General features: G+C 36.0%; 1 long non-coding RNA gene across 1 annotated transcript in view; it reads left to right on the top strand.

Moving 5' to 3' along the window:
• The first annotated feature begins 701 nt into the window (after nucleotides 1-701).
• Nucleotides 702-16,078, top strand: part of LOC118557012 — a 39,361-nt gene continuing 23,984 nt past the window's right edge. The window contains exon 1 of the long non-coding RNA XR_004927540.1: nucleotides 702-1,018. This is a non-coding gene — a long non-coding RNA (uncharacterized LOC118557012). The remainder of the gene's footprint in view (nucleotides 1,019-16,078) is intronic.

Raw genomic sequence — 16,078 nt, 5'->3', positions numbered from 1 at the left:
GGTTGTGCTGTGTATCATGACTGTTGGTGGCAGTTTAATTTCCATGAACTGAACGGCTGTGACACTCTGTTCTTGTGTTTAATTTCATTGTCCTCCCCTCCGTGCCTCTTTCGCGTCCAAATGGATGCCGGTGAGTTAATCGGATGAAATAAACCTTCATTTGGAGATTAGTAGTTGTCTAACTGACAGAGGAATTCTCTGAAAATTGCATTGCTGTTTCCACCAGTGTTGCAAACGAGACCTTCATCTGTTTCCTTGGAGCTGTTTTATTCAATCGGCCCGTTTTGCAACCATTAGTTGAGTCTTAATCAGCACAGCAGGTAATCGTGCGATATGGATGGAAAGCTTTCTTTCTTCCTGATGGTGTTTTAGCTGTAGGGAAGAAAAAACCTAAGCTTTGTTGTTAAGTGACAGGTGAATTATAGCCAACTGCTTCCAGTGGTATTATGTCTCATCTCAGCTGCAGCTGGAACAGGCGGACCCCGCTAATGGCTTTAACTCGGAAATAATTGACAGCTGTCAGCAAGAAGCTCGCATTCTGACGCTCGGATGTCACTAGTAGTAGTGAAAGTTAGGGATTTTGACTTTTATGTGAGCGGATTTTGACGACTTCCCGGCCATCACATGCAGAGACGCCCTGTGACACACTCCGTTGAATATAATCTTTCGCTCCACGAGGTAGGCTGGAGCATTTCAGGCGGACGCGTCGGTGGGAGGGGCAGCGCAGCTTTAACCGGGCTCACCTTTCCTGACCGCTGTAATGAGATTACCTGGCGCACACGTCATGTCAACTGAGACGGACAGAGAGAGCGGGTTACTCCATCCGTGCGGCTGTACCAGCGTTAGAGACCGCGCACAGCAGCCCGGTGTAATGTTACCGAGTCTCCTTGGTTTCGGGCTCAGGACACGGTGGCTGCAAAGCGCTGATGAGCTCCCGTGTGGAGGCTGTTGCTGCGTCGCCTGCAGTTATTTATTGTAGCTGTACTTTGCCAGAGGATACTTCTGAAGTTTAAACATGGTAAGAGGCATATTTTTTTTCTTCTTCTTCTTCTTAAACGGCGAACGTTAGATAAAGTCTGCATTTAATCGCGAGGCTGTTGAAATGGGCTTTTAACCCACTGAATAGGTGCTTGTTTTGGAGGCTTGCATCGTTACCAGCACTCTCAGCGGTGGGTCCTAAATCTTCAGCCGTGTTATGATGAACCCGTTTGTCAGGTTCCCCATAACTCTCATTCCTGGAGGCAGAAGTGTTCAGACACTAAATGAAAGCATCAGCGCTCTCTGTGGATTATCAAAGGATGATATTCCATTAATACCTGCATGAAATTAGTGTTTGGATTCACGTACTGTATACTGACAATAACTCGGGCTGTTTTTTAAAACATTTGCGTTAGAATAAGGAGGAGTGTGTTCTTTTTATCTGTTTAAAGAAATTGGAATAGCTATTCCTGCATCTTGCCTGTTTACTGTCAAAAACATCATGCGAAGTAACTTTTCCTGGAAGTGTTCTAAAGCCAGCAAACTCTGTTACGGAGGAAAAACAGACGTGTTCAGCAGCAGGGACGCTTCTTGAAAGTTTTGAAAAGGGTGGTCAGATGGTAGAGACTGATAATGTTGGACACCAAATAAAGTCAAAAACAAAATTGTAGTTATGGCAACAATGGCTATGCAAATATGGAGGGTTAAAGGGGACAATATTAAATAAATAAATATATCATGAAATAACGTAACTTGCCATGGAATAATGAAATGTAAAATGAAATAATCAAATGTAGAATGAAATTAATAAATGTACCAATATATGTCCCATTAAATCATTAAATGTAATATTAAATGTACCATGACATAAATAAATATGCCATGAAATAATGAAATGTAAAATAAGATAAGGAAATGTAAAATTAAATAAATAAATGTACCATTAAATGTTCATTGAATAATTGAGTTTATTAATTTATTTGTTTAACACATCATTAAACAATTTAATGTACCATTAAATCATAAAATGCAAAATTAAATTACATAATTAAATATGGCTTTTTAATTAAATGTGTAATTTCATTAAACATTAAATGATTAAATGTAATTCTTTTTTAATGATACAGTTAATAATTTAACGCGACATTTTTATGGTGCATTTATTTATTTAATTCTGCATTTCATTTTTTCATTTTACATTTCATTATTTCATGGTACATTTTTTTTTATTTAATGATCTATTTACATTTATATGTTTTATGATATATTATTTATTTAATATTGTACCCTTTAACCTTCCGTATATTTCATGTTGGTGAATGTCGCAATGGCAATATTATGGCAATAGATACATGCTTAACTAAACGGTGTTAATATATTTCTGCTTTGACTTTATTGCAAATACAGACTCCAAATAGTGTCTAATCTATTCAGTTATAGGGAGAAAAAAATGTCCATCACAATCTCGTTACATTGGCTGTTTTAGCAATGAAACAACATGAATGCAGTTTCTTAATGACAGTACAAGAACAGCTTAATGTCCTTAAGCATAAATAATAATCAACAAATATATTGCTGGCACAGAGAGCTAATATTTATTACAGTCCAAGCAGTTGTTTGCATATTGATATAGTGTACAGGGATATTGTGACCATTATAAAATTAGAAATACTATATATCCCAATGTACATAACAAACACAGATTTAAGTACTTTTTGATGTAGATATAAATAACAAATGAGACAGGGTTATCACAATTATTGACTTAAAAAACTAAAAAAATGAGAGGGATGTTGTTTACAAATATTTAATCATATTGCCTTTTTCTGCTTTTACTTGACATAAATGTATGAAGGCTTACTATGAAATGTAAAAGTTCAGAGATACAATATGCATACTAAACCATACAAAGGGCATAATACTAATACAACGAGTGTAAATTAATAAGTACACACATTTGCAACTAATTAAAGCTAATTGTTTTCTGGCTTCTATTCATATTCATAAAAACATAAGCTACATATACAAATTTGTAGAAAGTGGCCATTGTCCCCTCTCCTTTGGTCACAGTTTTGCCCAAAACATTGGTTAAAGTAAAATTTATTGGTCCATTGTTTACGATTTTTTTTATTTATATTATTTATATTTATATTATTATTTAGTTGAAAAGTTAAAGCTTCTTGTGAATTGCAATGCTGTACCATGAAGCAAAGACAAGTTTGTGAGACCTCCTGTTCTTCATAAAAATCGATGATGCTGCGTCATCTGGCTGTAAATGTTTCATGTTGAAACATATAGTAATAAAGCAAAGATTTCTATAGACTTATTTTGATACATGAGTCTAATTGCAATAGTATCATATTTTAACACATATAAGTGAACATCCACTGTTGGATTTTTAAACCTTAAAATGTATAAAAGCATTAAGAAAGACTTTTAAGCGCACCTTAAGCTACTGTTAAGTCAGCAGAAAGATCAGAGACACTAAAATGATGGTGATCAGCAGATACAGGTTCAAATCAGAGAAGATGTGCTCCATTAAAGGCACATGTCCGAGCTGAGTCTGGTTGTCAGCTATGCTTTGAACCACCACCACATCAATAGACATGACAGCCGACGTACAAGGTTCAACCAGCACCACCAAGGAGTGGGTTTTCAGGCCGTTGTTGCTCATTCTCCTCCTAGTCCTGATTTCCCTGGTGCTGGTTTCCATCGATACAGGATGTTACCTTTCTTTGCAACAAAGTATCCTTAGTGTTTCTCTTGAGAAATGCCTTTATAGTTCAATTTTCAGAAAATTAAACCATAAAGGTCTTGTATGAAAACTAAAGATTCACTTTTTAATAAAAGTGAACTCAGCAGACAGCTCAAACTGCTGAAACAGATGTTAAGGTGTACAGTGTAATATACCACAGCTATGTTGGTCATTAAGCTTACAAATCAAAGGATTAGCATGTTTAAATTACCTCTATAGTTTTTTTTTATAAATATCCTCAAGGGAAAAATATAATTGTGTATCTTAAATTATGAGATTAAATGTAAATAACTAAGTTTTCAATTAAGTTCTTTAGTGCGTTTGTTGGCCTACAAAATAGCTTGAAGCGATGTTAACTATAATTGAACTGTCATTGCAAAAATTACTTCAGGACATATTTTGTTAATTCAGTTTCTCCTCAAACAGTCACTGATTTTAGCTGAAGCTCCACTGCAGCCAAAGGTTCCTGCTTGTGTCGATGTTGTTAACACTGTAACGTGTGTAGAAAGTTTCAAGTGCTGGATTATAAACCAGATTCTGGCTTCTAGTTTTAACAAAATCCAATACATGCATCCCTTGTGACAAAAATCAGGAATCTAAACTTTGCATTTGTTTGTGCAGGGTGCTGTTTGCTTATAAGAACATTTTTTGACAAGCTTTGAAAATACATTTTTCTCATCCCTGCAAAAAAAGAATAAAAAAAATACCATTATGGTTGTTATGGACTTTAGGACAGGTACATCTCATATACGATCTTTATAATTATGATGAAGTACAGGCAACTAAAAAGGACTGTTTAAGTATTAGAGCCCCCTGAATGGATTATAAAATACTCCAATACCTAAAGTAAACCTGAAGGAATTAGATATCCTGGATTATCCTGCAAAGGAAGAGTGCATGTTATACTCAATAATGAAGGATGAGCAAAGACTGTCATGTGTTTGACAGTATAGATGTCTGTCAATGTGAGACTAATCATCGTACTGCACTTGCAGCCTAAATTTGATGTACAGTAACAGTTACATCATTTTCAAAGATGAGCCATTTAGACAGCTGTTGCTTAGTATTACACAATTTCCTTCATAGAACATCAATTACAGCTGTATATGAATGGTCCTGTGGCTGCAGTGTGTCACACTTGTTAGGGCTGTTGCTTTGCAGCGGAAGGCCCTGGGTTTGAATAACAACTGGATTCTTTCTGAATGAAGTTTGGACATTCACCGTTGCGTACATAGGTTCTACCCAGGTCCTCTGTCTTCATCTCACAGTTTAAAAGTACGCATGTTTTTTCTAAAATTGCCCTGATTGTTAAGAGCTTGTATATGCATGATTTTTCACCATGTGTAGATCTGGTTTGTCCTGTGATTGAGTCGTGAGCTTGGGTGCACGCTGCCTCTTGCCCAAGGACGACTATAGTTGGGATCCAGAACCCCAACCATTGCAACCCCCCTGTTTCCTTTAAAATTGCTCTTACATCTCTGGTCCTCCCCTGACTTAGTTTTTCAACCCCAATACTGAAATTTGCTAATTTTATGTCCTGCCCAATCAGTAACATCATGCACACCACACCATGTTGTTTGAAATGGAAGCATGGTAGCACTGATGTATTGTGTGTCCACTGATTTCCTAGTGCATTGTAAGCATATCCTAGACAACCAGATATGTTTTCACCTTCAGAGAAGTAAAAAAAAAAAAAAAAAAAACAGCCCAAAATGAATTATTAAAGTGGGATTTCATGAAAAGAAAAATAATATTTTCCCACAGCACATCTCTGTCATAACTTAATAATCGCCCGGCAAACATGATTTCATTCGTATGCACAACGGAAACTTTTGGACAGCTTTTCAGTATTATTTGATAAGAGACTCGTGGGTAGTGATGCCTGAAATGATTTGGACCCCAGTGCATAGTGAGAAGCTGAGGAGACAGGCACAACTGCTGTGTGCTTTCTCTCTTTTTTTTCCCCCCACCTTGTCGTGGTGTTTCAGTTTCCACTGATGGTATTTCACACATTAAGAAGAGCTGCTGTGGGTTGTAAGCCTGCGTTATGATTTACTGCCAACCTCTCTGTTTCCCATGTGGGGAAGGGCAGATACTGCACAGCATGACCACCATTATCAGATCAGCAGCTCTGCGTCAGATATCAGAGGTAGTAAACTCTGCATTTCATCTCCACCACCTGTAGAGGAATGAAGCAAATGGAATGCAAATGGTAACCATTAGCAGTGAGCTAGTATATCATGCTATTGTGATAATGAAAATGACGGTGTGGAACCAATACCAGATGTTGGCAGTGATGTTGGAAAATTTCTATTTTAATCTAATGTGGTTACTCCTTGGGAGGGGTGCTTTTTTCTTCACTATTAGTTTATGTTTTGTTTCCTTCTCTTGTCCTCCTACTGATGTGTTTCACTTTTACTCAACATATGTCTTCATATATATTAGTCATAGGGCACATCCTGTATACCAGTGCTCCTATAGTACAACAACTAATTGAACAATTAAGATATATTTTTCTTGTGATCATAAGTTTTCCTCATTCACTTGATTAAAACCAGGTTCATTTCTATAGCCTCATCACTGTACTTGCAGAATGGAATATTGTATTAAATAACTATCCCAACACAAATGGCAAGTCCTCTTAAATAAAGCTAAATAGAAGAAAGGATGAATAAGGCACAGGATTTGTATAAAGCTGAAATCAGTGTCTTATCTCCTTGATTAACCTATAGGGGATATTGATCTTGGGGGGCGGGGGAGCTAAGCACTAAGAACAAAGAATTTCAGTGGAAATACCTGAAATGTCACAAGCCTGGCTTGAAGAACAAATGGTATCGGCTTTGACTTTGGCGAATAATTAGTTTACTTGGTATTGAGTTTATTTCTTCGCATCAAGCGGAGCTGAGCAATACAAACTCTAATTGAAAGTTGAACTGAGGCCATTTGCATTATTTATTTGTTTGTTGTGACTTTATTCAAGCTGGTTGGGTTCCAGCTGTGTTGACTGGAGGCTTGCTGGCACTGCATCTGTGAATCCTGTCACTACTGCAGAAATTATTTTGAGCAAATGCTTCAAATCTTGTAGCGCACATCGGTGTCGGCTCACCCTTCTAAAAGGTATGCGTCATCATTACATTAGAGTGTGTGACACTGTAATCAACACCGTGCCATTAAACATACTTGTGCAGACCAGAGATTATTTGCAATCTGTTTAATGCAATGAATTACATTTTTGCAGTAAAAATGATGTTATATGATTGAATGATGATATTTCAAGGTGATATTTCAAAAGGGACAAAAAAGGGCCACTGAGGAGAACAGCAAATCTCAATACAAGGACATCAAAACAGTTAAATCTTCCAGTAAACAGAGTTTGCAAGAAATGTTTGAACTCTTTTCATCTTTCCTATGGTGCTAGCTTTCTAAAATTTCAAAGACTCACAACCAGAGAGAGTGAATTACTTATAGAGCATTGACACCATCAGCTCATGTTCCCCGGTGAGAGCATAGAAGGACCTAACTGATAATAAATTGCAAAAAAATAAATAAAATTGAGATAATATTATGTAGCAAATCTTGAACTTTCAATAATCTTTACTGATTGATGTAAAAGAGAGACAGAATGAGAAATCCAACAGTACATATCAGCCGATGCAGTGTCCCAGTCTAATATTTCAGTAAAATTTAATGAATCAATCCCATGTAATTGCTTGAAAACTGGGTATATTCACATAGAACAACCTGAAATGTCATCAGTAATAATTCACACTCACAAATAGTTTTTGGGATGCTGCAGACTCTACAGTTTTTATTTTGCTTGACAGAAGATTATTTTGGCTCAGCTAGGGTTCTCAGCAAGAGAGCCTTAATATCCCACATTATCCTGCAATGCCACCTAAATCATGTATAGCTTCAATATGTTCCACAATAACTAGTGTATCTGCAGTTGTCAGAGATTTTTCTACCACTATTTTAGGCATTCACCCCCCCCCCCCCCCCCACTCCCAATAAAATAGTAAGGGGGCAGGTGTCCCGGCCACCCACCCTCAGACCTTTAATCATATTACATTCATAAGGCATGTGTAGCATTGTTCCAGATTCCTTCTGGCAACACTAGCTCATCATTCCTCAATTTTTGGTAAGTAATTCTGCTTGGTGTCCAGTAACATGAGTTGAGGATCTTGTAATTAATAAGCCATGTCTGGTGCATGTCTGCAAGAGAAATTGAACCAGATATAACTCCATGTCATTGCTTGTTCTGTGAGTGTTTCCCCAATATCTCTTTGCCATGCACATTTGACTGCTTCCACTTCAGATGTGTTAGTCTTTCCATAAGAGGTGATAAAAGACCGATGCTTTGTTTATTTTATACATAGGCTCCTGAAGTACTAGTTTTTGAATTTCAGTTTTCTGGGTCAGTACCAGATTTCAATATTGAGGAAAGAGCGTCTAAGATGAAAATATTTAAAAACTTAGGAATGTTATACTTTTGTTTCAGATAGTTAATTGTTACCTTATTACCCTTTTTAATTATATCCCCCAAGCATACATTTCCTGCTTCTTCTCATTGGTACTAGCATAATGGCTTATTTGCCATCTTTATCCTGGAATTACACCAGGTGATACAAGTAATTAGGCTATGCAACAGAACAAAGGCAGGGACAGAACAAAGGCAGAAGCAAGTCAAGTATCACTTTATTGTGTCCCCTTAGGGAAATTCTCCTTACAGCAAGGACAAGAAAACATAGATAATACATCCTCAGCAACCCAGCCTCCAGTGGACATGTGGAAAGACTGTTTTCAAGAATGACCAACAAATGTAGTGACTGCAGGAATAGGTGCTCCGTGGAGCTCCTGAAGAGTGAACTTCTGATCACTCTTAATTTTGACCAGACTTCAGAATTTTACAACAGTGCTTTGAAAAACAAGGAGTTACTCACTGCTGCAAGGAGTAACAAGAAGTACTCTTGGTAAAAGAAGTAGCTAAGTGTAAAGAAGTGGGGAATCAGTTTACTGTTTCAATCTAGTCGACTCTACAGACCAGAGGAACGCAGAAGTTTCAGAAGAACCCAAGAATGTTTAGGCGATAAGAAATATTTGGCACTTTTTTCTTATTTGAATAAGCAGGCAACTTATTCAAAAACACCATGATGCAACTATTGTTACTTTTGCAAAACAAAACAGCCTTTACTAAGCTGTCACAAAATCAGTTTAAAAACAATGTAAAATATTTCATTATGAATATCTGTCTTTTCCCTTACGGCATCTCCTTTTAAAGCTATTGTATAGTGTAACTATGTATCTACATACAATATGCATGTTTTTAATTAATGGTCAAAGACTTCCAAATTTTACAAGGAGGTTATAACTTTTTAAGCCCCTCGAGGGCTTTTGGTAACCTTCCTTTACATTTTACTATAAAGAGAGTGATTCTGTGTCTTTTTCTCCCATGTTAAAATAAACCAAACTAAACTAAGTAGGTTATTGTGTAATACCTAAGTTGTCTCCATATGGCACTTTGTTATACACTTTTATCATTGTTAAATAGGGATCCATGGAATTATGGCTTCATCTAATCTAACAGTACAGTATATTTAACAGTATACAGAAATGTTTTTGATAATAAAGCATTTCAAGCTTTATGTACTACTCACTACTTTGTGTACTTTGAAATAAAACAAAACATTTCACTGCTCTGAGGACGTTACCTCATGAGAGTCAGACACCTTGCATTGTCCATTGTTGTCATGGTATAAATGATTAGAATAGGAACAGTGATTATCTTTACATGGTGATGTTTGATTGACTGGTTAAAATTGACACTTCTGCTGTTGGAACAGTGAGAACTGTCACCACTGTTGCAAATGAGAAATAAAACAATTCATCAACAAATATGAATACATTTAGAATATAGATGCATATCCATATATTTTTAAAAATTATTTAATGTAATTATTGCATGTTAAATAGGGGCCAACCTATTTTTGCTGCAGCATTCATCTTTGCAGGGCACTGACTTTAATCATTATATGACACATAATTGTTTTAACTACGTCATGTTGTCACTTTCAACCTTATCACAATAAAAAAAAAAAACATTTATGTGATTCAATTTTAAGATCATGTTCGACATCCCACAATAGACCAAAAACATATTTAATTTGCTGAGTTTTGTCAGGAACTCCCAATACCAATCATTTAAAAATGTTGTGTTTGCGACTCTGTGCCAACGGCTGGAATGTGATCAGAACATGCACATAAAATTAGAAATCTGAGTTTTAATTAAAACAAAGAAGAGAGCTAGATATGAATCATTTACTATGGTTGATATGGTTCCCATAAAAGTGGGATTTTGAAATTGGAACGCATCTCTACAATGGCTTAATTTTCCCAATTATGATCCAAATAAACGGTGGTATATTCTGCCGTTTTGTTCTTATTTTGTTTGATTTTTTTTTTTTTCTCTCTTTTATATGGGTCATTACAGGGTGCCTCTGGGCATTTGAAACAGTCAAATGATGTTCCAGGAAATTGCCATTTAAACATACTTTTAATCGGTGGTGGGTTCACAGCATTGAAAATGCTTTATAATAGAAGAGATTTAGTTATTTGAACATGCAGGCTATACTACAAAACTATATGGCACAGTGCAGCAGCCACATAAATATTTATTTGAAAACGGTTGCTTGTGTGCAGTTGCACTGACCTTGGAAAGCAGTGTAGAAAAATGTAATCTTTTTATGTCTTTGTTTTTGTGATTTACTGAAATGGCTTCTGTGTTTTTTGAAAAAAAAAAAATTCTTTCTCTTCGTAAGTCTTTTTGTCGGTATTTTAAGAATGATAATTCCTTTACGTGTTAAAACCCCAAGACAGAACCTTGTGACAGTCACGGCTGTGCTGTGATTAAATGGGGTGAAAGTCAGCTATTGAACTGACAGATTACTTAAAGTCAAAAGCAATCCTTTGTATTGTATAAGCTGCATGTGTTTAAGACCATGTGGTTAAGTGGTTTTTATTGTGCAGAGCAGCGTGCCTTGTGACATGCGCAGGTCATTGTTGATGCTAAACAGATGCAGAGCAGTCATGCACTTGGCTCAGTATGGGTTTAGGGAATTATGGTGTGGTCATGAGATGACTAAGGCTGTGGGATTAGAGCATTTTAGATCTGGCTCTGACTTTCCCATCTGAGAAAGTGGGAGATTTAGTGGGCTACCAGGCTTTGTTGACATTAGATGCAGTGTCTGAATAAATTGACTAATTCAGTATTTGTCTAACCCTGCCTTAGACCTTTGTACATTATTTATCTGTTTTCATATGTGTGCAGCATACTCTCCAAAAACATTGTCTAAATTTTCAACCTAATCGGAATGGGATATCTGGCTCCATTTTATTGTAGTTTTACGCATATGTTTGCTGATTTTTTTCCCCCCCTTCAGAGTGTATACTTTCTTGCATCTGAATAAGTAATAATTGTTTTTTTTTTCCTCTTCTAAAAATCCATATCCTCTTTAATTAGTTAACATATTCTTGGAGAAATCTAAGTGTGATATAGTGGAAAAGAAGAAAAAAAAAGGCAAAACCTAAGCAATTATCAAAGAACGTGCTTCCTTAGTCACCTTAATCACATTAATTATGGATAATGATTGACAATCATGTCTTTTTAAATAGACATTGCTGGCAACATTTTAGGAAGAGAACAAGTCTTAACTAGTTTTGGGCTGTTTGTGTTTCTTAGATTTCCTTAAGTTTAATTGGTTGTTCCTGAACTGTGGGGATTGATATGGCTCTTAATCCATCCGAATGTCAACTAATTAGTTTATTAAACCTTTATAATCTAAACTGATCATTTCCTTTTCCTGTCACTGAGAAGATGTTTAACACTTTAGCAAGAACTGTGATTCTACTTTAATTTTTAATTTATTGTTGAGCTTATTTGGTTGTTATACAAACATGGCTTTCACACAAAAGGGATTAAGAGTAGACAGTCTAAATCCAATTGTGACTACAGGTTGAATAGAAATTGGACAGGAGCAATTACCTACAAATGTACAGTAAATTAAATTTAGAAAGTGGGATCATGTGGATGCACATAAACCTGCCAAGGTAAAATGCAACCTTTAGTAATGGACTGTTTTATCTAGCCGTCCATAACATTTTGCTTATTTTATTTAGTGTTATTACCAACATGAGGGCATGCTGTTTTGTTTCTCATTTAATTTAGTCTATAATTTTAAGAAGTGTGAGCTTACTCAAAATAAGTACTTCAATCCATCATGTAAATGGGTAAGATCTAGGCAATTAGGGAAATTAACTCAGAAGCACCTGATTGATTGAATGGCGATCTTAAATTAAAAGGCGCTACATCAGACCAAAAACAAAAAAAAAAACAAAACAAAAAAACATAGTAGTAATTTTATTTATAAAGCATCTTTCTCAGTCAAAGATCACAGTGCTTCACGTAGACGGACGGAATTCAACAATCAAAATACAAAATGACTATGCATAACAGCCACTAACTATAATTACAAATTTCATTAGTTACCTGGCTTTGTGTTAGAACATTTATTTATACTTTTCTCTGCATCTATGAGGGGGCAAGGACTGTGACAATAAATCCAGTTTACAAGATAAGATGGTGCGCAATCCTGGGACAAGCTTTTTGATAAACTTTTCTGAAGATTTAGAATGTCTTCTTTTGTCTAAGTAAATATTTCACAAACAGCCCCCCCCCCCCCCCCCCCCCCCTGAAAAAAAAAAAAAAAAAAACAGGCTGAAAAATCCCTACCTCCAACTTCAGTATCCATGGTGACCAAAAGTTAGCCAGTTGCATTATTCTCAGTGCTTCCTATCTTTTCTTCATCAGCAAGCCTGGTGAGCAGTTTGTGAGAACATAATGAGGCAAAGCAAAATAAGAGTCTCACACTTAAATGCAAATGGGTGTCACTTTAAAGAAGGTTACATGCAGACATCAGCTGAAAAACCAAAACAGACTACACTTTGAAGAGAAATATTGCGGTATTTTCATTTAAATATTTTTTTTCCAAGTTCCTCATCTCCACATTTAAATCATCTAGTTGTGGCATATATAAAGTGGAACTGCAGTGCTTTAGCCTGGATTCCCCATTATTGTTTCTCAATAGCCCTATTTTGCCCCTGTTCTGAGGTTCATTTGAGAGCAACTCATTTTAGTACTGTCTCTTTTAAACCTTAATTGAGGCTCTTTACACCCTGCCCGCCCCCCTTCAGGTCGCAGAGCAATCCACTCCACCCCGTTCAGCCATTGTCATATGCTGTAATGAATTGTGTGGGTCAACACACACCAAACAACCGAACATTTTTTCTTATGCACTTTTATATTTGGCATCCTTCAGTTTGGACTACAAAATGACAAAACAAATAAAAATGGTGGATCTACAAAACTGGTTAGCTAGACGTCCATGACCATAGCAGTTTAGCTAGTTCTGCAGCAAATACTGTGATGTAATTGTTCAAAAAACATAATAGAGAACAGAGAAAACTGAACAACTTGGAAAATATAAAGAGATCTACATAGCACCTGCATTCAGCATTTCTGAAGCCAAATATACAACAAAATTTATATAAGGGCTAAAAAAGTGGATTTTAGATGATATGCCATCTTTAATATCATGAGATCAGACGACACAAGATCTCATTATAGCCTTTTTGGGTACATAATTATATTGAGGACTGGGGGATACTGACTAATATTTTTTTTTGTCTTACCATCTCCTTTGGACCCAACTCTCATAGACACATGCATTTTAAATTATATTCTTCATCACAATATAACATATTTGCCACACTAAAGCATCATCAAATCTTTTTTTTTTTTTCTATCTATAAAGGAGTGCACAGGGTTTTTTCATAGACACTATTCCAGCCTATCATAATAGTTATGAAATTACTCTAGCCTCCCTTCATTTATTTGTTTTTATTATTGTTTTGCAAAAGTAACAATAGTTGCATGATGGTGTTTTTTGTATTTTTCCTGGTTTTTGCTGCCAAAACATCCAACCTTAGGATCACAGCCTTTTCGTTTCCATTTGCACCATGCAGACACTCATGGAACACACTTTAACTTAAAATGTTACATAATCATGCAAACAGAATGAACATTACATACATAATAGCTTTTCATTTTTGTGTCAAGTGCACTGAGATCACTCCTCACACTCAAGGGCACTTTCTCCCTTTGCCACAACAGTGCAGGGAACCTTCACTCACTAATCACTCATCTCATAATAGAAATTATATCATCCTGCAGCAGGGAGCACCTGCGGTGTTAGTGACTGAAGACCAACAAGTAAATTAAATTTTAGACTCATGTAATTGGGATTTATTAAGTGAAATCTTCAGATGCATTTGTTATTCATAAAGATGATATGAATAATAATTTCACCTGGCACGTCAGTGAGGCTTTTCTTATTATGTTTAAAACATATGGAGATTGAAATAGTTTCACTTACCTTAAACATAATTTAGTTCTAATGCGATAGGGTTGCAAAATGTGAAACAGTTGTTTGTTACACATCATTTTAAATGTAATGCTTTTATGTTAAATTAAGCAGACTAGATTAAATATCTGTGTATTTTATGCATCAAACTGAACAGGGATTTAAATTATATATATATATATATATATATATATATATATATATATATATATATATATATATATATATATATATATATATATATATATATATATATATATATATATATAATGTGACAGAAGGTTCCTACAGTCTCTAAAAGTAGAATGGGAGGCAGATCCAACTGGCAGTTTTGTCCGTGAGGGAGACACCCTGTCTACTTTTAATAACATGCTTAAAACTTTATTTTTTGACAAAGCTTATGGTTACAGTGGCTTATGTCATCCTGAGCTATCTCTGTAGTTATGCTGCTGGAAGACGTCGAAATCTACAGAATGTCTCTCACTCTGCTGAGGTCTCCTACTGTTCTTCAATTTGCATTGTTTATTGTTATTTCAGCTTTTAATCTTTTGTTCTGTCATTTTTATTTCTTCATAGTAGGTACTCCTGGTCTGCCATATTGTTAGCTGTGACACCATTCAGAGAGGCAGATCATCTGCCATTACCATATAACATTATTAAATAAAATAAAATAAAAAATAAAAATAAAACATAGAAAGGATTCCTGGATCAATGCTCTCTCTGTTTTTTGTGTCTCTGCTCTGTCTTCTCTAACCCCCAGTTGGTTATGGCAGATGGCCGTTCACACTGAGCCTGGTTCTGCTGGAGGTTTTTTATTCCTGTTAAAGGGGAGTTTTTCTCTCCACCGTCGCTTTATGCATGCTCAGTATCAGGGATTGCTGCATTGTCCATGGCTTTGCACAATGACTGTCCCTGTGGCTCCACGCTCTTTCAGGAGGAGTGAATGCTGCTTGTCAAGACTCAATGCAATCTGCTGGTTTCTTTAAATAGGAAACCTTTTGACCAATCTGTGTGATTTGATTGACTTTGATTTTGTAAAGTGCCTTGAGATGACATATGTTGTGAATTGGTGCGATATATATAAAATTGAATAGAACTGAAGACAGCTTAAGGTCTATTTGTAAATGCTACAAATTGCTTTTGTTTTGTTACAATTTCAGTATAGAGTAGGTACAAATAAAAAATCTGAATTTTAATTTACTTCAGTAATTACACTCATAAAATGAAATTCATATAGTCTATAGATTTGTATAATGTTTAATATATAAGGTCTTTACAGAACGTGCTGCTTTCAAGCAACAAGCCAGCTCTCACAAACATATCCAGGACATGGGTTAAAACAGTTCCTTCCCTTGTGTTTAGCCAGTCCGCCAAACAAGAGGCAACAGCAGAAAAAAAGGACTAAACTACTGTCCAGTTGTCCAAAATGTTGCTTTTATTTTACTTCAATTAAGGCCACAGAATTGGCATGAAGAATGCAGATGTACATAATCCAAATTTCCTGCTGTCCAGTGAGAAATTTCCGGTTAGGGAAGTATTGGGGAGCTACGTCATCTGCTGCTGTTGGTCCAATGTGTTTACTCAAGTTCAAAGTAACCACAGGCAAGAGTTTTACTCTGATTAAACAGCCGAAAAAATGGCCTGACCTACCCAAATACAATCATGGAGAACTGTTGAGAAGTAGGAGAGACACCAGAGCCAATAATGCAGACAAGTTGAAGGCTATTAGGAACCAGTGCTTCCTTAACCTATCAGCAATAACACAGGTTGATTGCCTTTATGCCGCACTGCATTAAATCCGTAAATAATGCAAAAGGAGCCCTGGCAAAGTACTAAGAGCATCTACTGTACACCACATGGACCTGTTTTT

This window comes from Fundulus heteroclitus, chromosome 22, assembly GCF_011125445.2.
Source record: "Fundulus heteroclitus isolate FHET01 chromosome 22, MU-UCD_Fhet_4.1, whole genome shotgun sequence".
Taxonomy (NCBI): Eukaryota; Metazoa; Chordata; class Actinopteri; order Cyprinodontiformes; family Fundulidae; genus Fundulus; species Fundulus heteroclitus.
This window is presented reverse-complemented; position numbering and strand designations above follow the sequence as displayed.